Genomic DNA, 23,407 nt, shown 5'->3' on the forward strand with positions numbered 1-23,407 from the left:
TTAAAACTTTCCTTTTTGATAAAGCATATAGTTAGGTCTGGATCAGGTGACCCTGAACCATTCCTTAATTGTGCTGCATTAGGCCTAGGCTGCTGGGGGCATCCATTGATTCAATAAGTGTTTCTTCTTCACTCACCTTTTCTCACTCCCTGTGTGCTTACACACCACCTTGTATTTAATCATTAGTTATCACAACTTGTCTTTTGTTTTGTCTCGCTCCCTTCACTCCCAACTGCTCATGGCGGATGGTTGCCCCTCCCTCACCCTGGTTCTGGTAGAGGTTTCTTCCCTTTCATTCCCACTGTCGACAAGCACTTGTTCATTGGGCATCATCTAATTATTGGGGGGTTTTCTGTCTAGTAATTTGGGGTCTTTCTGTCTGTAAAGTGACTGTTGTTGTGATTTACCATCATATATCAATACAAAAAAATTAAGTGAATTGAGTCTAGTAGTTTGTTTTCAGAACAAACACATTAAAAACAAGCTTACGTGCTTGTTTTTAATGTGTTTGCAAAAAAACTGAGTAGCAAACTAACTTTTTTTTTTGTAGAGGATTGTGATTTGGGACCATTGGGACCACTTTAAAGTAGATATGGAGGCGTTTCACTCTACCAGTATTGTGTTTGTGAATGTTATGAGGTTAGCTTTCAAAAATGTCTACCTTTTTCTTCGCATATTCAAAGCAGGTGCAGTCACCCATACACACACACGCACAAATCACACAACGAGACACAGAAGACGTAAGCCCTGTAAATGTTTTATGAGAAGCTAATGAATTTAGCATGTTTGTTAGACTTTGGGAGAATCTAGCGCTGAATATAAGCAAGTTTAAAGTGCAATAGAGATCTCAGCAGGGCCTCTCTTGTGCATTTCCTCAACAGTTGGGTTTGTGATCAATGGTGAATGAAGCATGGTGAAGACAAGTAGGTCATGTCGGAAGCATGTACGCCATCGTGGCGCCACCGTTTCATGGACAAAAATGTGAACAATTTCTCAAATGCCATCTAAACTGTGAGGCTTAAAAAAGCCGCACTCTGCGATGCAAATAGACTTCTGTGCTCATCTCATCCACAGAGCTCAGAGTGTAGATAAATAGAGATTACGGTCACACTGACGGCACAAAGGATGCATTGTGTCTGTGATCAGGTCCCTCCGTCGAGGGCACTTAAGCAATCACATTCCTCAAGAGAAGCCCAAAAAATGTCATTTAAAGTGTCTGACCAGCTCCTCACCGGCTTTGATATTCAAATGAAACATGGCCCTGTACAAATAGGCGCCTTAGCTGAGGAAGAAGGGGGAGTAAATCAGATAGGATTTCCCTCACATGAAAAGAGCTTGTCTGACATTTTCACAGCAAGCGCTTAGGGACCCTGAAGCAATGTTGGTTCGATGTCATGGTGGGAAGTTATTGCTGTGTGGAAAAGGTTAGTGTTTTCAGCCCAGCTTTCCTGGATAAACTGCTAAAACACAGCATGGAATAAGCAAACGAGATGAAACCAGAATGAGGAAGAGTGGTACGGTCACTTCTCGCAAAAATAAATCCAACCCAGTCCAATGCTTTCCCCTTTTACTGTCACACTGGACTGTTTGTTTTGCTTTTAATGCTGGAAAGCCCCTGGTGATAGCTTCTGCCGAAGAGTCTAAACAAAAGGAGACCTCAAAGAGGGTCGTATTAGCGATACCGTGGGATCTGAACAGTAGAATTTGAGGTGGCACCTTTAATACAAATCTGACCAGTAAGACTTTCTCATGTTTCATACTGCTCTGTGTATATTTCTCTCAGTGAGAACCAAGGGGTTTTGACAGAATAACTCATTCCCATGCAGATGGAATTTGTGGATTTTGGATTTGCTGCGTCCAAATTGATGGGCTCAGTCTGGTATGCAATTAAGGCATAGCTGTCACTAAGAGGCTTTCCTGGATGATTAACTTGTAAGGCCTGTTGCATCCAAGGAAGTCAACTGAACACAATCAGACCGTTTCGAGGAAATGAGTTTGGTAAGGTCTCTGCAGCTCTAAAATAAGGTAAAGAGAAAAGAAAGCAACTAGAGCAGGCAACTGGAAACAGAAATATAGGCTTTATCAACTAGGGAGCGGAGATCAAAGATTGGATTGGTTTCTTTCTGATGCTATGTAAAGGTTTCGTGCAAGTTACACGAATCTCTGCCCATCCAAGCAGCAACAACCCGCTCTCAGCAATGTTACCTCTTCAAATCGAAACACCCCCCACCCCCACCCCCACCCCCCGTGTCTATCCGGGTGTACGTGCTAAACAGCACAAGATTCTTCAACAAATTCCACGCTCGTTGGAGAGGCTCTTTTTCCCATTCTGACACTTGGCCAAATGCAAGAGCTGGCTTCTATCCCCCTCTCTCTCACACACACATAGTCAAACTATCCATAAATACACATGCACGCTCAAACACAATCACACGCTTGAGTGTGCATCTGTCTTTCTCATTCGAGCATACACACTCTATGAAAAACCTGTGGTCTTCTTGGCTTTTGATGCATTTTGCAATGCCGGTGTTACCCCAGCTCCTCGACTCCTTAGGGATCCTCTTGAACTGTTTAAAAACAGTTTCGGCACTCTCCTCCTTTGCATTCATCTTCCTGCTGGGATGCAGAGTTTTTGTTTTAGTTTAGAACTGGTCCTGCACCTTCTGAAGCCAAGTTTCCTCTGGATGAGATGCGTTTGACTTTTTAAAGGGTTCGCCCATGGTGGCTATTAATAAGAAAGTCAGTTAAGAGAATGGGGAGAAGGATTAGTAGAATAAAGAAACAATAAACGTGTTTTCCATCAGGATCGATGCCCAACATTAAACAGAGCCCAGCCCTGGAATCCCTGTTACACCATTTGTTTTAAATAAAAGCAGGATTTTACACCTGTAGGAGCAAGAACAACAACAAAAAAGTAAACCAGTGATTTATTGAACCTCTGAAGGATGTTCTAATGTGATACGGGGTCATCTCATGCTGTGCTGATTTGTGCAGCACTACCCAAATTGGATTCCCACCATGGCTGTCGCTGCCTTTAACTTCCTCCTACTGGTGTCTGTTGCTATGACACCTGCAGCGGCATTCTCGCATGGTTTCCAATCAACGTCTGAGGTTTTTGCTAAGAAGGTTGTCCACACGTTGTCACGTAACAAATGAGGTAAGCAGTACCATTACATGTGCAGCCAAATTTCCTTTCATTAGTTTGCTGGAGTATTTAGCTTTGCCTTCATTATATACTTTTTTTTGTCATAAAGTTGGTATGGCATTTGAAGCAAACATTTAGTGACATATTTGCACATCAATCAGACTTGGAGGGAAGAGCATTTGCATTTGAAGCCATGTTTGTGTCCACACTGTGAACACAGATCAAACTCAATGTTCTTTTTACGCCGTTTTAGCCTGTAGCAGCTCATTAGACCAGCTCATTAAACCTCGGGCCAAAGTTATCCCAAACCTGTGATAACTTTGGCCCGATAGCTTTCCTTTGCTTTATAAACCATTGTCATTTATAAGATGAGTTGCCATGGCGCCTGACTGCTGACTCTGGCAATAGTGACCCATCTAAGCATCAGGGGGTAGAGTCTGGTGAAGTTACACCCCTTTTCATAGAATTTTCACCAGAATGAACACCCAAATGGAAAACCTTCTAGTTCCTGAAATAAAAATATTTTAAGTAATATACCGTAATTGTCGGGCTATAAGCCGTTACTTTTTGCACAAGCTTTGAACCCTGTCAGGTGCAGCTTTTCTATGGATTGTCCGTGATTTTTGTCATATCGTAAGACGATTTGTTTTGTTTGTGCCGCTGTTGTACGGCACTACGTTGCCTGGCGGAAGGGCATGTGATCAGACACACAGTATCGGGGTTCAAGAGTGGTGTGTTGGTCACATGTCCATCCGCCAGGCAACATAGTGCCGTACAAGTAGCGCGAAAAACAAACTTCAAAGTAGCGCTACGCGTTCAGCGGAAGGCGTGAATGACGAGCGGCAATAAACTTGCGAAAAGCAAGTTATGCTCAACTCCACAGGTGGAATCTGACAGCGTGGAAAAGTGTGAAATACCACCACGATCACCGACGGATTTCGAAGGGCTGGACTGCTGCATGATGGAAAGGAGGACACCGCCACGGCCCTTCTGAGGGTGTTCAACTCTGGCACAGACAAGGAGGATTTCTTTGGTTTTGAAAGTGACAACGAAGGAAAGAAGCTGAGAGTGGATGACGAGGCCACCCTGAGCCTGTTCGTTTCCGACACTGGAGAAGAGGACTTTGGTGGTTTTAGTGCGCAGGAAGAACAGAAAGATGGTGAATGACTGACTTTTCTTCTTGTTAAAGCCGTGTCACTGCACCTGAGCCTAAAAGGTAGGCTGAATCTATTTTTCTGGTGTGCTGTAGGTTATTGTTATGTACTACATTTGTTACTCGTTTATGAAGCACAGTACATGTTTCGTACTTGTAATTACGAGTACTTGTACATATACCTAAAAAGTTATGCAAATATGTACCCATAACTTGTTTTTCAAAATATTAATAAAAGTGATGTGTCTCCAAACAGCCATCTTTTTCCTGACAGTTCCCTTTGTGCATATTCTCTTACATATGATAAGTCAACATTGAAACACCTGCGGCTTTTAGTCAGGTGCGGCTAATGTATGTACAAAACAGGATTTAACCCTGATTTTAGCTTGTGCGGCTAATATTCACGTGCGCTTTGTAGTCCGGGAAATACGGTAATCAAATGTAAATTATCTATGTACTACATTGTACAGTTTAAAACATTGTGTGCCACTATGTTAAGGATAGAGACATGAAAATAGTAGCCCCCCCCCCCATTTTATTTTATACTCAAAGACTTTCATTCCACTGTAATGTTAATTTTACTGTTGTATAAGTTTCACTAGAAGAGGGCGCCCAGTCTCGTAGCTGACGCTACACTAAAAGAAGTAGTGTCAGTGGTGAAGAGGCAGCATATGGGCCTCGCGCCAAAAAGAACTGATTGTGGTATTTTTCTGTCTTTACAGGTAAGCTGGGTGGTTGATAATATAAAACAGATGTTATAAAAGTGATAGACAGTGATTGGTCCAGTTGTTAGCCTGTGCTCGTCCAGTTGTGACTGTACCGAATGTCTGTGAGTTCATTGCAGGTATTTTTTGGGTTAAAGCCACACGTGCTCATCCAGTTGTTAGGCTGTACCAAAAGTCTGTGAGTTCATTGCAGGTATTTTTGCTCATCCAGTTGTTAGGCTGTACCGAAAGTCTGTGAGTTCATTGCAGGTATTTTTTGGGTTAAAGCCACACGTGCTCATCCAGTTGTTAGGCTGTACCGAAAGTCTGTGAGTTCATTCCAGTTATTTTTTGGGTTAAAGCCATGCGTGCTCATCCAGTTGTTAGGCTGTACCGAAAGTCTGTGAGTTCATTGCAGGTATTTTTTGGGTTAAAGCCACACTTAATATGTTTGCACAATAAGAAAAAATGTAAACTGCTGTATGTTTAGTTCATGAAGAGTGAATGCTATAGAAATATGTTAAGAAAAGCCTTTTATTTAGAAGAAATCTACTTTAATAAATACAGTTAATAAGACAGGTTCATAAATAGACTAAAACGGTAGTAAAAACAAGATAAAACTGTAATGAGAGTTCACTATGTTATTCATGTGTATAGTAAAATGTATTTTTGTGATTTAAGCAGTTTATAAAAGTGGTGTATGTGAATATGAAACTGTATAAGTTACTTGTATAAAGTAATATTAGCTACACTAGAAGAAGCAGTGTCAGTGGTGAAGAGGCATCGTACAGCCCACGTGCCAAATAGAACTTTCCTGTTTCCTGTAAAAATAAATATGTTGCACGGAGATGAGTTGGCCCATCATTTCAGCAGTGTAACAATTGCATTCAATGGAATCTGGTCAAATGGTCAAAGTTACTTTATACCGCGGATATTTTTCTTCATGATTACGTATTTCAACAAATAAAATTTAGATATTTTATGTATTTCAGTTGCATTTTACTCATTATTATTGGTTCATATTTATGAGTGCATAGTGTTTTTTGTAGTGTAGCTACCCTGTATATTTCCCCTGGTTATTCACCTCCTTGCGACAGTGGCTCTGTCGCTTGCAGAGTGTCATGCCTCACAATCTAAGAAACACTGCTTAGAAGAGCCAGAGACATTCCTGTGATGGTAACATACCAACCGCGTTGCCAATCTTAGAAGTTGGTCTTCATTTCGATATCAAACACTCGTCTGTCTGTAAAGCGCTTGATTGTATTTTCAGTGATTGCATGGCTTTAAAAACTCTGTCCACAGACCTATAAACACCTGACAAAGTCATCAAAACAGCCTTTGTGGTAGTTCCTGGCACAGTCGGCATAGCTGTGACCAAATTTCGTCATGATGATATACACATATAGACCAACAGAATCAAGAGGGGGAAACAATACCATCTCTGGTGTACTATTGTGGCTTTGTAAATGCTTTAAGGTTAAATTGTGTTCACCAGCTAGTTCTTGGCACCGCCAAAGGGATTTTTGCTGCTTCAAAACTGAAGGTAGCTGCAAAAACCAAAACAATGAATGTGGGCTTTAAAAAGCTGCATCTGCACGCCTGTGACAGATTTGGCTCTGTAGCTTCCCTCTCCTTCGTAAACCATTGCTATTTCTAAGGTGTGTTGCTATGGTTGCCTGTGCTTAAACAAACTTCTTGGGTGATGTTGACCCTGACTTCTTCAGACAAGGTTGGTCTCCAGAGAATAAGGTTTTGTCAGCCCTATATTAGACTTTGCAAAGTCTTGCACTTGTGTCAAAACTGCATATTTCATCACAGACGTTGTTACTTCAGAGTGCCTTCAACACGTGTCCTTCTTTCACTCTTTGTAAAAGGTGGGAAATTCGGGTCAAGCTCTATTGTGAAAGCAGACATTTTGATGTAACGTCTCTGCACTTATCAGCAAACACATAACCTGACATCACATCTTATTTCAACAAAGCATGAATTGGCTTACCAGCACTGCTTGCATTCCCTCTCAACCGCAAAATACAATGGGATTTGCAGCATTTAAAAGCATACATTTTACTGGAGCTGTGCCGGCTGTAGCCCTCCATTATGTGAGCCACACCTGGCTTGTAAATAAACTGACTGTGACACAAGGTCAGTGCAGCCTTCCTTTAAATCCCTCATTAGTCAGTCGCAGTTTCTGTAAGTGAATGTGTTTAATACTATGGAACAAAAAAGGAGAAAAAAAAAGCAGACTTCATTGTGGACAGGAGTCACCTGACTATCACCATTCCCCAGCAGGGGGCAGTGGTGATTGTCAGGTAAAGCTTTGCACTGCTGAGACTGCATCCTCACCTGATGTTCAGCAGTACAGAGAAGCTGTAAGAGAAACCTTGAGGATTAACCCTTGTATGGTGTTCGGGTCTGTGAGACCCGTGTTCAGTTTTTTTCAAAAGAAAAATTAAACAATTAATTTTTTTTTCATGTGTAAATGTGTTGTGTCTTTCCACTCACTCCACTTGATTATAACTGATTTATTTATAACATTTTATATAAAAGAAAAACGAGAAGCACATTAATTCATAAATGTGATCTAACAAAGGTAAAGGGAAAAAATTAACCATGTTTGCTGTTCATATGTCTTGTAATTGGGATGAAGTAAACATCTGTTGAGTAATTTAACATAAAATTGTTTGATAGTGTTAATTTGGAAAGCCAAAACTCTAGCGGGTCCACCAGACCCATGAACACTGGCTGAGTAACAAAAATACGAACACCACACAAGGGTTAAATAAGAGGCTAAATAAATAAATGAAAGACGTGGTGGTTGTTATGGGGGTATTGACACAGTTTTCAAAACCTACTCGCCAACCTACTATTTTTTTTTTTAAACAAACTATTTCTTAAAAGAGAAGACAGTAATGGGTTGTTGATGTTAACTGTATAAATGTATAAACTGTCATAATGATTTACCTTCAAATATGTTTTCAGCCCATTTCTACCAAAGAGAAAGGTTACGTGGGCTCCTTGATGAGGACCAAGGCTGCTGTTTTGTTTTCTTGTCCTTTCCCAGTTGGGGGTCATTTAAAAAAAAAACAAACAAAAAAAAAAAACAACTTGAGACTGACTTCTTTTTTTCCTTTTTTCCCTGTCTTTACTGCCACCCTTCTTTGTTGCAATTTTAACACCATCTCCAAATCTATGTTATCCTGTGAGAACGCCAAAACCATTTGTGTGTGTGTGTGTGTGTGTGTGTGTGTGTGTGTGTGTGTGTGTGTGTGTGTGTGTGTGTGTGTGTGTGTGTGTGTGTGCGCGCGCGCGCTCAGTCTGTCTTGCCACAGTGACAAGAAGTCATACAGTGAACTGCAAAGAGTCAAGGGTTCCTCCAGTCTTTATGGACTGGGCTTAATGAGGGCACATTCAGTCAAACAAAGAGACATGATGCCACAAAAGACTGGACGTTGAAAAGAAGGCAAATCTGAAGTCCTTCCATCTGCCATTCACAAGTATGTATGAGGGCTGGGCTGTCCAACACAAGGCAAACTCTCCAGTAAAATTCCATCACTGGTAAACACTGGACTATGAAAAGTCACAGAGGAAGAGCTATTTCTTTCCGAGTGCCGCTTTGTCGTCAAGCGGAAAGACACTCACATGTTTAATTATTTCCATTTATATCAAATGATAAGATTAAAGAGAGAATTGCACTGAATGTGTGCGTGTTTTCCTGTATGATTCACAGTCACATTTTTTTCACAGGAAGTATCATTCTAATACATTTTTGTTCAGTTCTCATCTATAATTGGATACCTCATCACTGACTGGCTTTTATTTTGTTAGTGTATGTAACTTTTGTGCACTTTGAGCTGACAAGTGGTCATTAATAGGATAACCACACACCAAAAGACCCTTTATTAACCCCAAATTCACAAAGTCTGCTCATTTAAAAACATAAACAAAAAGCAACCTGACTTAACGACTTAGTAAGAGAGAAGATCATCATCCCAGCTCTCTTCTTTATCTATAGATAGACTCTGAACGAATCTGGATGAGATTCTTACATTCATTTTTTTTTAGCTCATCTGGCCCAATGAGCTGATGCCATGGCATCTGTTTTCCATCTTCCCTGATTTTACTAACACTAAAACACATGAATCTTCATCCAAACTATGCTCAGCATCTTATTTTCTATTTTACAGGCACTTTTCCATACACAGCATAACCTTCACCAACAGCTGAATACTATTTAATTCAGCTCATTTAGCAGAGTCGTTAACACAAGATTCTCAGTGCTAATACAGCTTGCATGCAGAAAATGATAAAGAAAGAACTTCATTTAATTCCTAGTAATTTGATAGCTCAAAATTATACCAAAAGCTCACCATTGTACCAACATCAGTAATATGGCAAATACTACGGCACACTGATGTGTTCATATATTTACATGCTTTTAAAGGTCCTGATGACAACTGACCTATCCAGTCACTTTCTTTCTCCAGCTGCCACATTCAGGGTACATCCTGGATGTCTCCAGTGTGGCCTGTTTTAAACATCTGCAGGGAACCTATGTAGAGCCGATGACATAGTGTCCAAAATTGTCGCCGACCTTTGTTGGTCTGTTGTAACAACCCCTTATTGTTTTATAGCACCACTAGAGGGGGTTGCCATATTATTGTAGTTGAGGGAGTCTCCTAGTGGGTGTGTGAGTATAGTCTGGCAGCCATTACATGCTGTTCATGTCTGTTCCGAGAGAGACCTCACCATTGTAAAGGGCTGGCACCGGCGCCTACCCATCTATGCACATGTATGTACGGACAGAGTAAAGCTGTGGAGACCTGACTTGTATGGTTTTATGTTGCTAACGTCAAAAAAAGGTCTGTTTCGATTTAAGTAACTGGCCTAGAGTTATCTGGCTAACCTCCACATCACATGCCCACTGGACCTGGTAGCCGCTCCTTCCTCACCAGACTGCTATTACACTGTGTTGGGTGTATTACGTGTTATTATTAACACATGATCATGTCCCAATGTTTTTTCCCTTATGGAACCTCACCCTTTGTTGTGGCCAGTTTATTTTGGGGGGGTGGAAACATATTTGTGCCTCTAGTTTTTCCACTTCTTTGTACATTCCCTCACATCCATTCCAATGCTTTCCAAGAATTTGTTGGAATTTGTGAAGTCTTTATTTTGATGCTATGATTATTACTCTTTATAATGAGGCAATGATTGTTATTCTCTTAGTGATTAATTCAAAATCTTTGGTGAAAAACTAGTCAGAAACACACAAGAGGAATTTGCGGTGCTGAATAGGCGAACAGTTCTAACCACTGCAGTGTTAGAAAGAAATATGTAAGACCACATTTGATGACAATGTGGTTTTCCGCATTTGTCATTTACAGTAAGAATACTGGACTCAGGACTTTTATAACTTTTATCATGTTGAAAGAAAGCCGTAACCAGTGTGCCACTTGCAACCATCATCATTCTGACAACCAACCAACCAACCAACCAACCAGTCATAATGCCCCCCGAATGTTTGTGGTGACATGCATGTTTGACTTCTCTTTGAATTTTAATTCTGATCAGTTTGAGCAATGCACTCAGCCACTGACAAGGTGACCTCACTTCCTCCCCCTTTCTTCACACATTACAATAACCTGTTGATTTTTGATGGATCATTAGCAAGATGAGCCATTATGCTGATGTTCTTGGCACTCAGAGGTCTGGTGTTGGACGAATAGTTTTCCTTGAAATATGATAATATATGCTGAAGGCTCTGTTGTAGTATGACATGTTTTGTAGCAACAGTGCCGGAGTCTTGATCCTGTGATACAACCCTTGAATTATTTATCTGTTCAGTCCTAAATCATACAAACCAACAGGAGATGCAGCAAAGAGACATTAGGTCTCAGTTACACAACACAGTTACACAACAGTTTTAGCATTGCAGTGTGTGTACGTGTCGCAAGTTTGCTCTTCATTTTACACGATATTGCAAACTAATAGACAGGATTTCAGAAGAACCGAGTGCCCTTTGGACTGCACCGAGGTGGTGAACATTTCTTTCTGTCATCCTCTTTTAGCTCACTCATTTTCCATTGCCCACTCTTTTAGTCATAACAACCACATCATGAGGTACTCCAGATGAGTTCGGATCACAAGTTTCCGAGGCGTCCTCCAGATGGTTCGAATACATGAAATGAATCTCCACATTTAACCACATGCATGATATTTATGGTTAGTTTTGGAATGGGTTCTTTTGCAGACACCAGCTCTTCATCCCTAACACCTCCACATGCAGCACCTCAGTTCCTTTATAATCCATTTGACTAATAGCAAATGTGTCAGTGACCTCTGGAGTGCAGAGCTGCTCTATGTATTTCATAGTCTCTTATAATTCTAGATGCCGTTAGCACATTTTCTGTTTCTTTATACTTTTTTTTGGTCATTTTTGAATTTATTTGGCCCTTCAAATAGGCTTAAACATCCGCCTGACTTAGAAATAACACAATAATTCCCACAACGGAAAGGCAGACAACGCGTTACTGTCCGAGGGAAGATCCTGGAACAGGAACAAGTCAATGTTATGATTAATAAATCCCCCACAGCTTACAAAAATCACAGCGATGATGAAAGAACTTTTCCTAATCTTGCACATGTTTCAACATCGGTAAATAAGCACAGAGCTTAAAAGAAGGTGTGAGTTGTGTAAATCTAATTAGATTTGACTGGATCACACATTTTGTCCTCAATTAATGTTGCTGACATTCACAACAGCGGACTTTTTTTTCCCCACTGAAATGCTTGTTTAAAAAACCCGTCCAACTGGCAGGAACCCATTTTCAAATGCGGGATGTTGTCTCTTTGTTGTGGTAAGCATTCTCCCAAGCACCGGGAGCGCACAAGGGACCTACATGGAGGACTGAAAGAAAAGGATTAAAGAGAAACAGTAAAGTGCAAGAACAAACAAAGTAGTCTCGGCTGATTTAAGTCTCTTTATATCTGATGAACACCCTGTTGTCAGGTTCTCCCCATATACTCGTACATAAGAAAGAAAATAACACACAAGCATCAAAGAACCAGAACCCACATGTACCAAACATTTGTGTTTCATCTGCTCTTTTATGTCTTTGACCCTACAGCTGTTGGAGAGATGGGAGACAGTCTGTTGGGCTTTTTAAAGTGAGGATAATCGGCGGGGTCTTTTTCACTGTCCAGTAATAATATGTTCTGAGTGTCCATGGATAATAACACAATTACCGTATGAAAACAAGGGTGATACCAGAAATGAAGTGAGGATGAATCGTGCTTTTTCTGATCTGAATGTCCACATTAAAAAATTACAATCACTCCATGTTAACTCCATGTTCCCAAAATAATTATTTCTATTTAATGAACCTCCTCACATTAGTTCAAATAAGTTTAGACTTTAAAGTTTAGAACAGTCCCTAAATAACAAAGCTTGTCACTGGATAATATCTATATCTGCTGCACATTTACCATGATGAGTTAGTTTTGCATCAATCACTCTACCTGTTATATGTTAAGGAAATGTATCTGTTGGCTTAAGTGTCAGAGTTCGTCTGCTGCGGAACCACAGGAAATCTGAAAGATATTTGATCAGGGGAATATCTCTTTAAAAGACCAAGAAGAACTACTCCACACAGAGCCAAGCTTCAAATGAAAGCCACATAAAAAACATGTCACTAATTTATATCAAATTTACATCCATGTGGACTTCCTTGACAGTGGGCCTGTGATTATAATTATTTGTACAATAATTAGAAAAATTATCCGTTCCATCCATTTTCTGCTGCTTATCCATATCCAGGTTAGTGGTTGCAGCAGTCGAAGCACAAATACCCAGACCTCGCTCTGCCCAGTCACTTCCTCTGTGGGGGTACCAAAGTGTTCCCAGACCAGCAGAGAGATTCTCCAGTGTGTCTTAGGTCTGAGATCTTCTCCAAGTTTGACATGCCCAAAACAACTCCAAGTAAGCATCCAGGAGCCATCATGGTCAGGCAACTTTCTCCTTTTTACTATGAGTAACTCCTGAATGTCCACATTCCTCATCCTCTTTAATGAAGAAAACTCATTTTCACCACTTGTATCCACCATATTTTTCTTTCAGTCACTATTCTATACTTGTCATGGGTGGGGGTAGGACCAGGTCGACCAGCAAATGGAGAGCTTTGGCTTACTGCTCAACTTTCCAATCACCATAAATCACTGCAGATGCTGCCACAATCCATCCCTCCATCTCCCCTCACTTAGTCCTAAAAAATTTGAACTCCTCCACTTAGGGCAGAACTTCTAGTGTGAGCTGGAGGTCACCACTTGATGACATGAACAGAACCACATCATCCTCAAAACGCAGACCAAAGGTGACACCCTCAGCTCCTTTTTCTTCACCTAGAAATTCTGTTCATAAAAGTCCAATTCCCAAAGGGAACAAATCTGACTTATTGCTGCTAAGCTGCTGCTGCAGTTGTACACCTGATACCCCACACCCCTGACACAACCTTGCAGGACACCCCCAGAGGACACCCCCACAGGACATGTGAGGGACACGGTCGAATACCTTCCCCGAGTCCACAAAGCACATACGAGCCAAACTCCCACGCCCCCTTGAGTATCCTCAGGAGGGTAAAAGAGCTGGTCCAGCATTCCACGGCCAAGACGAAGACAGCATTGTTCTTCCTCAATAACTTCGACTAATGGGCAGACTCTTTTCTCCAACACCCTGGCATAGATGTTCCCGGGCAGGCTGGGGAGAGAAATCTAATTTTGAAGATGGAACACACCCTCTGGTCCCCTTTTCTTGAAAAGAGGGACCATGACCCCAGCTTGTCAAAGGAACTCAGGGAAGAATCCACCCCCAGGACCCGACCACCAAAGAGTTTTGACTACCTCAGTGACCTCAGCCACAGAGCTGCGTCAGTTCTCCTCCTCATCCTTTGGCTCTGTCAACAACTCTCACTGAGGACAACTCTAGAGTGGAATAAAATTCAGCCCCTATCCAGGAGACTGGTTCAAGAGCCCATGATGTGCACTGAAGCGAGACCAACTATATCTAGCCAGCATTTCTCAAGCTCGTGCAAGCTCCCTAGCTTGGGCGATTTCTTCATGAGTGAGGTGAAATTCCATGTCCCCAAATCCATACGCAGATAGGGATAAGACTGTCAAAGCCTCCATCCTAGATACCTGCCAATCAACAATGCACCCCAAGCATAGTTTTTTTGTTTTTGTTTTTGTTTTTTGCTTTTTAAAAAAAATGTAAAATCCTTTTGGAGCCTTAGGTAAGTTTACATGTAGTAAACTAAAGCAGATGATTACCAATGTGAAGGAAAACGACCATATCAAAACTACGAAAAAATTAAAATACATCAATGATAAAAAGAAGAGTGAGTAAATGTGATGCATCTTTTAATTGCAAGTTAAAATAGTTTAGCAGAATGTCCTGAAAAAAGTGATCTACACCCATCCATCTAAAGCTTACTATATATAAGTATATTGATTCTCTGGGACATTTCCATTCTTAGTTAAGATCTGAGTTAGCAGACCCTGAATAAAACGAGTTTACCCTTCAAACTGTCACTTTTACAGGTTGTTTCTAGTGAGACTTGGAGGTTTGGATAGAAATAGCCTAGGAACAGGAACTGATCTTTATGCTAAGTCAGACTAACCAGCTGTCTCCAGCTACTTATTACAGACATTAGAGAGGCTTTGAGCTACTCATTTCCCAGCAACACAGCCAACGTGTATTCTTTCAAAATGTCAATCTGTTCTTGCTGGAACAACTACAGAGCTTTTATAAGTCAAGCGTATTTGTTATTGCATGTACTTGGATTTGTCCACTGCAGTTTGACAGTATGATTACTACATGGACCTCATATATATCCCAGTCCAAAGGAACTCCCAAAACGCTGCCTCCCTGCAGCAGAAATGTGGCTCTCATCATTGGCCCGAAATGAGTTGGAGTGTAAACCTCGGGAGGCAGAGCATAATGTGAAACAGCTCTACTATATGTCTAATGTAACTTACAAGGAAGACATACCGTTGTCATCAACTAGAAAATCATGTTTAACTTATGTGCTCTGGGCTGTGAATGCTGCTGTTCAAACCCGGACAGCAGACATTAGTCTCCGAGGACACTGGGAGAGTATTACCTGCTAGTCGAAGGAGATTTTTTTCCCCCAATGTAATATCTGCTTTGCCTGAGGCAACAATGTATGTGCTACCATAGGCCTCCCATGCCATTAATAATAGCATCATCAAAAATTTATTTGGTGAAAATAGTTGCAGGTATATAGACTAACATGTAATATATAATATGTTTATAGTTATACTGGGTATGGTTATTGACGCATATACGGCAGTTTATTCTATGTGCTTAAAGCATTTTATCTACAAACAGACACTGGACAACCATCAGGGCCAAACTGAGGCTTCAGTACCTTACCCAAGGACAGGAGTTGGGAATGAACCATCAAGCTCCGGAGCCACAACCAAATAAATGAAGGCTCTTCTGTATCTTTTCAGTATCTTTCAAAAATTAAAAAAAAAAAAACTCCAATCAAAAATCTGTATATATGTCTCTGTTTGTGTGTTTTCCCTTTTGCCTTTTTTGACTTGGCTTGTGAAGCAGACATATTGGTCTATAAATCCAGTTCAGTTCACCGCTGGTCAATAAATTCAGTTCAGTTCAATAAACACTTGAAATGGCCCACCTGTCCTCCTCCAGTGAGAAGTGTTAATGAAAATGAGCTCAGAAATAAAACATCTGGTATGGGTGCTCTGTTTTAGGTCACATTTAGTCCCGCTATGATATCTGACAGGCTACATTCAATGTTTCCAAATAGTTTTGCAGATAATTCAACAGAAAACTGTCAGTCAGTGAGGTTTTTTTGTTCGCTGAAGACACCTCAGACAGCCTCCAGACTATATAAAGCATATAAAACTGGGGTCTGAACAATGCCCTGGGATTTCAGCCAGACTGCAATCACCTTTACTGTCAGTCAAATGCAAGAACCTGGGAGTCTGTCCTTTGAGAGAACTGTTTGCTAGATATTTTTGTGTTTTTAAATACATTTTCTTCAGAGACACACTTTAAACAGAACTGCTTACTTTATCATACTAAAGCTTTACAATAGCCAAAAATCCTTGTAATATGTTTATACTGAATCCCGCATACAACAGCCTGTTAGCAGCAGTACAACCTCAGTTATCTTTTGGCCCACACAGGGTTATGATTTTCTTACCTCATCCACAAGCCACGGCTGATTCCCAGCAGTGAACTAAGGGATAATGAAACTCACAATATCCCTTATCCCTACTGACTTATTAAGACATGCATGCAAGAATGTTTATGTTGTATTAAGTCAGTATCATTGAATCAGTTTGGGACGTAGTAAAAGTTTAGAGGGACCTCACAGGGCCTGTGTCTAGGGGCTCAGCCTTCACAATTAGCCTTTAAACATGGACCCTGCATAGGTCTGTGATCTTTTCATGCAGATGGGGGATCCTCGCTCCGAGCAGAGTGCGCCTCTGTGGACTGGGGCCCTGCTGGAAATTAAATTACCTCTTTTGGAGAGGGGCATGTTGGTTGCTTTAAAAAAAACTGTAAGAATAATATTACTTTTCTGAAAGCCAGCGATAATGCTGATTAATAGACATGCTCGCTGTGGCTGTCGTAGTTCACGTTACATGCTTACTGAAACATATCACACGGACATTTTGTCTGCATGGTATGGAAGAGAACATAGATTTTCACGGCTATTGCTATAAGTTCGTGCCTGTTGCATAGCGGTGCCCGTTTGACCCCTTTAAATCACAGGAGTCTGTCTTTTCCTTGAACACATGTACTGTATAATAAATGTGCAGTCATGCGTCAAGTTTGTAGCATGTGGGTCTTAACATGCATTGTCAATGCTGATTTTGGCAGTTTGGAAACCAAAACACTGCTTTGTTGCTTGGGAAAATCTTTGATATAATTTATGTGTTTTGAGCTACAGTAGGAATACGCTTCAGTCCGTCTGTCAGTCTACCATTCTGGATCATGCTGAAACACTTCAAACAATCATGGATTGTCAAGAAATTTGGTTCAAACATTTGTGGTGGATCCTAATGAATCCTGTCATATAATCAATTTTCCTCCGTGTGGATGAGACTTTAAATATGGTGACAACATCAATCTTCAATTAGATTACAACACGGTGCAAAAGTTTTGAGCCACCTCTCTCTCTTTTTTTGTAAATCTGATAAAGTGGTCTTGAGCAAGACCACTTCAGCGTTCTTCTTTGGAAGTTGACTCGTATGTAACTGTTTTCAGAGGAATTTGTTTTTTCTTGTTAAGTAACTTAACAATGACCTGTGAATCATTAACTGTCAAAATGTGTGTGTCCAGACATAACAAAATAAAATAGACAACTTACCAAAGAACCAGTTTTAAATTATAACTTTAAATGTAAAGCATATGATTTTATCCCATTCATTTAGCTGAATCAAAAGTTATTAGCTGAAAACTATCCCACAATAGTGTGCAGTGTATCCTTACAAAACTGGAGAGTACTGGACATGTGACGGACAAAAAAAACCCCAAAAGACAAGATGAGGCACACCTAAAGAACTAACTACAGCAGATGAACAGAATCAAAAAGTCATGTTCTTAAGAAATATGAAGAAAAAATGACCACAAAGACCTGACATAGGACCTGACACATCAGTTGATTCAACTACTGTTCATTGGAGCTGCATCAGAAATGGTCTCAGTTAAAGGATGGCTGTCAAGAAGCCATTATTAAGGAAGGAAAACAGGGAGAAAAGGCTGAGGTATACCAAATTACACAAGAACTGGACTCAAAATCAATGGTAGCAGTTCTCATGGAGTGATCACTGTTGGAGTGGATACTCAAAACAGTAATGTACGACGCATTATTCATTGCCTTTCTGATAAGTAATGCAATAAGTTACTTAATGACTTCCTGGACAAAGTAACTCGTTACACTATTTTTACATTATTTTCTACCTGGAAAATCTAAAAATAAAACTTCAACAACAACAAAAAAAACATTGTCTCATAAAAACCGATTAAAAATATGAACGTTAGGCTCCACGCATAATCCATGCAATCTTTCTTTTAGTTTATACATATAAAACACACCCACAGTGATTCTACTATAGAAACATATACAGGTGGAAAGGGAGGCTAGTCTACAATGCTGACAGCTCATCACTTTGCCCGTTGAAGTTCACACTCTGGTCTGGGGTGTGGGGTGTGGGGCCTCCCTGCTGCTACGGAGTCGGGGTGGTCTGCCTCTCCCCACCGCAGGGAAAAGGGTAACACCACCTGGGTCTGGGTGCAGTTCCCCCCTCCAGGGGCAAGGGTACCTAGACCCGGTTTGTAGAGTACGCTTGGGGAGTGTGATCGTGTGTACAGCGTCTCTTTATGTCTGTCTCCACGTTGGTTGAGTGTGGAGTGAGTGCATATGAGAGCATGAGGGGGGGAATGGATGTTTGTGTCTGTGTGTGCCTGTATGTCTGTGCCTATATGTCAGGCTGGGTATCAGACGCCACCTCTCTGGGGACACCTCAGGCCCTCCAAGGTTTGGAGGCCTATCTCCACCTACCACCACTTCCCCTGCCGGTGGCGGACTCCCTCAGGTGTAGGTGTGTTGGTGGTTCTTTGTGTCTGGGGGTGGGCGTCCGGGTACACACCGGCTCACTCCTTGGCGGCCGCTTATCGGGGCCTGGAGCCTGGGGCTCACTCGGGCCCCTTCGGGGGTGGGGTGCCCCCGGCCTCTCGGCCTGGGGCTCGGTCACTCAGGCACAGCTGGCGGCCGGCGGAGCTCACGGGCGCGTCACTGCAACTCCCCCTGGCTTCTGCTCCGCGGCTGCTGAGTGAACCCTCATCTGGGACTCTCCTCAGCTCTTACTGGAACAGTGGCGCGGCTGCCCCTCTGTTGGTCTTCCATGGTCTCTTGTGTTCTGGGGGCCTCTGGATGTCTGGAGTTTTGATCTCCTCCATACCTGCTTCACACCCTGGAGGACGGGGCTGTGGCCCCCCCACACTCCCTAGCAGATCGTTACATGGAGAAACCTTTGGAATACAAGCGCGCTGATCCACACAGGTATGCACACGGGTGTTCACTGCTCGTAGACCCAAATTACACCTTTCTTGGCTGCTACTTCGAAGCACATCTGTCCTGCGTGCTGCACAACAACATTGAATATTTAGTATTTACTGCTGTTTACACTTAGCTAGATTAATGCGATGGTGTTGTGTTTAGTATGTTGCTTTGTTTTTTTTTTGTCTTTTTTTGCTTGTTTTCTATTCTTCTCTCAACAGGTGATCCAGGAGATTTTTTTTTTTTCTCCCCCCCTTTCTCACTGTCCCTCTCCCCTTCTGTTTTTCCTTTCCTTCCTCTTTCTTTCTCCCTTTCCTATCCTATCATGTCTGTCCCGTCTGTAACATCTGAAAATAAAATATAATAAATAATAAAAACAAAGATCGACCAAATGGACTAATACGGCAATGCCACGATGATCCATTTGGCAAAGTAAATCCATTGGGTATCCTTGTTGGTCTTCAGACAACAATTCTGATGGCTAAAGAACCAAATGGGACAGGCGAGAAAAAAAAAAAAAAAAGAAGTTCACACTCTGGCTGCTGGGCTGGGGCATCGTTCACTCAGCTTTAACATCATTCTAGGATCTTAGCTCATTTTATGTTAGCAGCTTGTCTTTATCGATTCTTTTGCACAATAAAAATACATATAATATCCATATCTCAAGTAAATTTGTAAAGTAAATTTGCATCCAACACTGGGAGTGATGAATCGATATTTCTGGCTCAAACTGTCATCAATATTTACAGAGGAGGTCAGAAGAAAGGCACAACAGAGAACGTCTACAACCATTGTTAAAACACGGTGGAGGCTCTGTCGTGGTTTGGACTGCATATCAGCCACTGGTGTTGGGAATCTTATCAAAAGTTTGGAAGTATGACATCCTATACTATCTGAAAAACATCTGATTGCCAAAGGCTTCATTTTTCATCATGATAATGATACCAAGCACACTGCCAGTGCGGTAAAATGATGTCTGGATAGATAAACACACAATGAAACACGGTCATGGATTGGCCTCACTGGAGGGCTCAACATCAACGAATGAGTGTGGGATCATCTTGACAGAGAATGAAACAAAAGGCAGCCAACATCCAAAGAACAGCTTTGAATGTCCTTCGAGAAGCCTGGAGAACTATTTCTGAAGACCACTGAAATTACAAGAAAGTTGTATAAGAGAGTACAGACTGGGTTGAAAAGTAAAGGTGATCATTAGAATTGTACAAACTGTTTTGTCTTATCAAATCTATTTCTATTTATTGTTGTATATTTCAATAAATCAAAGCACCTATTTCCAATTTTTTTAGTAAGACAAAGAAATGGGTGGTGACTCGTGACTTTTGCACAGTACCGTGCATAGGATTTTCTTGAAATTTGAAAGTCAATTACCTGACCCTCCTCAGGCACCGACAGGAGATCACTTCTGTGTGAAAGACAGTGAATTAACAAGACTTATCCACTAATTGCCGGGTAAAAGATAAAATGAAATAAAAATAGCTATCGATGATGTTTTCTGTTCTGTTTCGGTTTTGTTTGAAATGTCAGTTTTGACGATTGGGTGTTACTGATGATAACAATCTTAAGGTCTCTATGCGGTTGACATATTGATAACTGGCGCGATGTTAAACATAATTAGTCACAGTCTCCAGAAGATAAACTCTCTGACAAAGAGACAATAATGTCTCTTGTAACCCCTGTCATTATATCTCTGTCAGGGAGCAATACACCAGATCTGTTTGAAATGCAGAAAAAAAGTTAAAAGCATGGGGTAGAGGTTTGGATGGATGGAACCAGACAAGCATTTAGATAAACAGTGAAAGGTCTTCAATCAAAACAACGACCACGTGATTTGGATTTGCCAGACATCAAACCAGCTGCAGTGAAACCTTCTGGGAAGGAGGCAAGCAAGAAGATTCTGGTTCCTTAAAACCTTAATCTTTATCGTCATTTCGACACACAAATGTGCTGCATTTGTGTAAAACTTACTCATACTGTGAATTAAATGAAACAATTTCCCTCAATTTATCCATTTATCTTGATTTCCTTTTCACAAACAGCTCTGCTGTCTGTGTGTTTGGAAGCAGGACAGGAAGCATTACAATTTGTATGGCTGATGCCTTGATCCGCAGGCCAGGAAGCATTAGCACGGTCATTTGCTCTCATTATGGAAGAGTCACTGAATGACAAAACCACATCAATGCGTCTTCAGTACGAAGCTACAAAGAGATTGCAGATTTCACGTCCAGACGTTTAAGCCAGTAAAATTGTGAAGGCAGCCAGATAATGATTCGGTTTCCCTGTCTGAAGCTAATTAGACATTTTTCTGTAATTGTATTTTGGCCTTCTTTCTGTTACGTGTTACACAGAAGAATGGCAGGAAAGCCAAAACTGCGTGGACAAAAAAGCGCCCCAACATCACGTCCCCAGCAGAATGAGAAAAATGCTCTTTCGTGTTATGTTTCGACTGTGTCAGGCGCAGTGCTGTGACACGTTCCAGCTGTTTGTTTGTGTTGCTTAGGGATCCCAAGGACACTTAAGCTGAAAACTCCTGACAATGACACATAAAAGGAAGATTCATCAAAGTCACTGCTGTCCTGTTTATTTTGGCTCGTCGCAGCCTCTATGTTTTTTTCCCTTTGTCATCTCAAATGTCCTTTAACAAATGACACAGCGGATAGATGACCCAAACCCACTGGAGCTTCTGAGGGTACCCGGTGGTTTTCTGTGCTCCATCTGTTAATCAACACATGCACATGCATACCCAACAAGATGGAGCATAACCCACATAGTGACATCCCAAGAACCTCAACACACAAGACCAGAATGATATAATTGAGTTATTTACAAAGAGAACGGTCTCTAATTAACAGGTTTTGTCATATGGACAGAAATAAATTAAATGAAGAAACCTATGAGGATATCTCAAGATGGGAATATTTGTATATGCCTTCTGGAAAAGATAAATTATTTACTTTAAGTCTGAGCAGAAGAGGTCATGAATCCTCCAGTGCAGCACTCCATGAAAAGTTTTCTTAACCCATACATAGCAAAGTTTATTGTAGTTTTCAACTATGTCTGCCTGCCTGCCTGGTGGCGATACTACCCACGTTGTATTTATCTCCTGTCAGATGCGCCTCCTAATAATTCTGCCATTCCCTGGGGTCCCACCACCCAGACAGCATAGACCACCATTTCTTTCACCTCTACCCCCCCCCCCCCCTGCTCAACCTCAGAGACAGGGACAGCCTCTTTCCCCTCCTTACTCACCCGACTATATTCTCCTTCTCTTCTTTTCATCACCCACCACAACCCCCATGTGTTTGCCGCACCTCCTTCATCCACACCCTTTTCCCTCTGCTAATTCACACATCTAGGAAAGGTTAAGCATGTAGAAATGTTGGTGTTTGCTGCCATTTAGGTTGCGATGCTTTGTAAAGCCAATGCCAGAATTTTTTTCTAGACACAGGAGGATCCATTAGCCTCAGAAAAATGTCTGTTTCAGCTCCACCGGAGCCAGAACTTAACTTATCACAGGAGTCTTGCGGAGAAGTCAAGCCAATTTGTCTTGTAATCCTTACCATTAACCAGTTAAAAATGGCCACATTTGTGAGTTCTTAAAGGCTTAATGAAGCGTGACCATCAGGTCAGGAACTATAAGGAAGCTGTTGGAGACACACTGCAGTAATAGAATATATAGTTAGAGCCTCAAGTTTTGAAGTTTTGGCCAGGCTGGATTGTAGTTTGTGAGTCAGAACTGTTTGTTTGAAGACAATAGTGTTTTTAGTATTACTCTGTGTAGTCAGGGGCAGGCCCTCCAAGTTACATGCACTGTTTAAAAATCTGAGGATTTATTTTGAAGCCTGCAGAAACTTAAAAAAAATAGTTTGGCAAGTTGGGAAAAGTGGCTATTTGCGTTCTTTCCGAGAGTCACATGAGAAGATTGGTGTCATTCTTATGTCTGTTCTTTAAATATGGAGCTCTGGCCAATAAGTCACCATCACAGCTGGGAGGACAGGTAGGTCAAAGATAAGAGAAAGATCTGCCAAGACAAACGTCTAAAGGCATGTTGCCTGTTCATGTTTTTGATTTAATATAATGATTAATGAGTTTAGCCGTTTGCCAATTTTAGTTTTGGGTGCAAGTTAAGCTAAGCATGCCTTGGCTGCATGCTAATATTTAAAGACAAGAAAAGCCACCTCAATCTTGGAAGGCAGTACATAACCACATATTCCCCACTTGTCAAACTATATTCCCGGAATTTCATGGGAAATATATAAATCCTTGGCTGCAGATA

At 41.3% G+C, this 23,407-nt stretch overlaps 1 long non-coding RNA gene across 1 annotated transcript; it reads left to right on the top strand.

The window, feature by feature from the left end:
* Positions 1-3,669: 3,669 nt before the first annotated feature.
* Positions 3,670-19,639, top strand: LOC146651959 (uncharacterized). Its single transcript, XR_014907622.1, has 2 exons — positions 3,670-4,361; positions 12,819-19,639. It is a non-coding gene; the product is annotated as an uncharacterized LOC146651959 (long non-coding RNA).
* The last annotated feature ends 3,768 nt before the right edge of the window (positions 19,640-23,407 follow it).

This window comes from Rhamphochromis longiceps, linkage group LG15 (assembly GCF_057381845.1).
Source record: "Rhamphochromis longiceps isolate RC_006_pf linkage group LG15, R_longiceps_female_GT1.1, whole genome shotgun sequence".
NCBI classification, from domain to species: Eukaryota; Metazoa; Chordata; class Actinopteri; order Cichliformes; family Cichlidae; genus Rhamphochromis; species Rhamphochromis longiceps.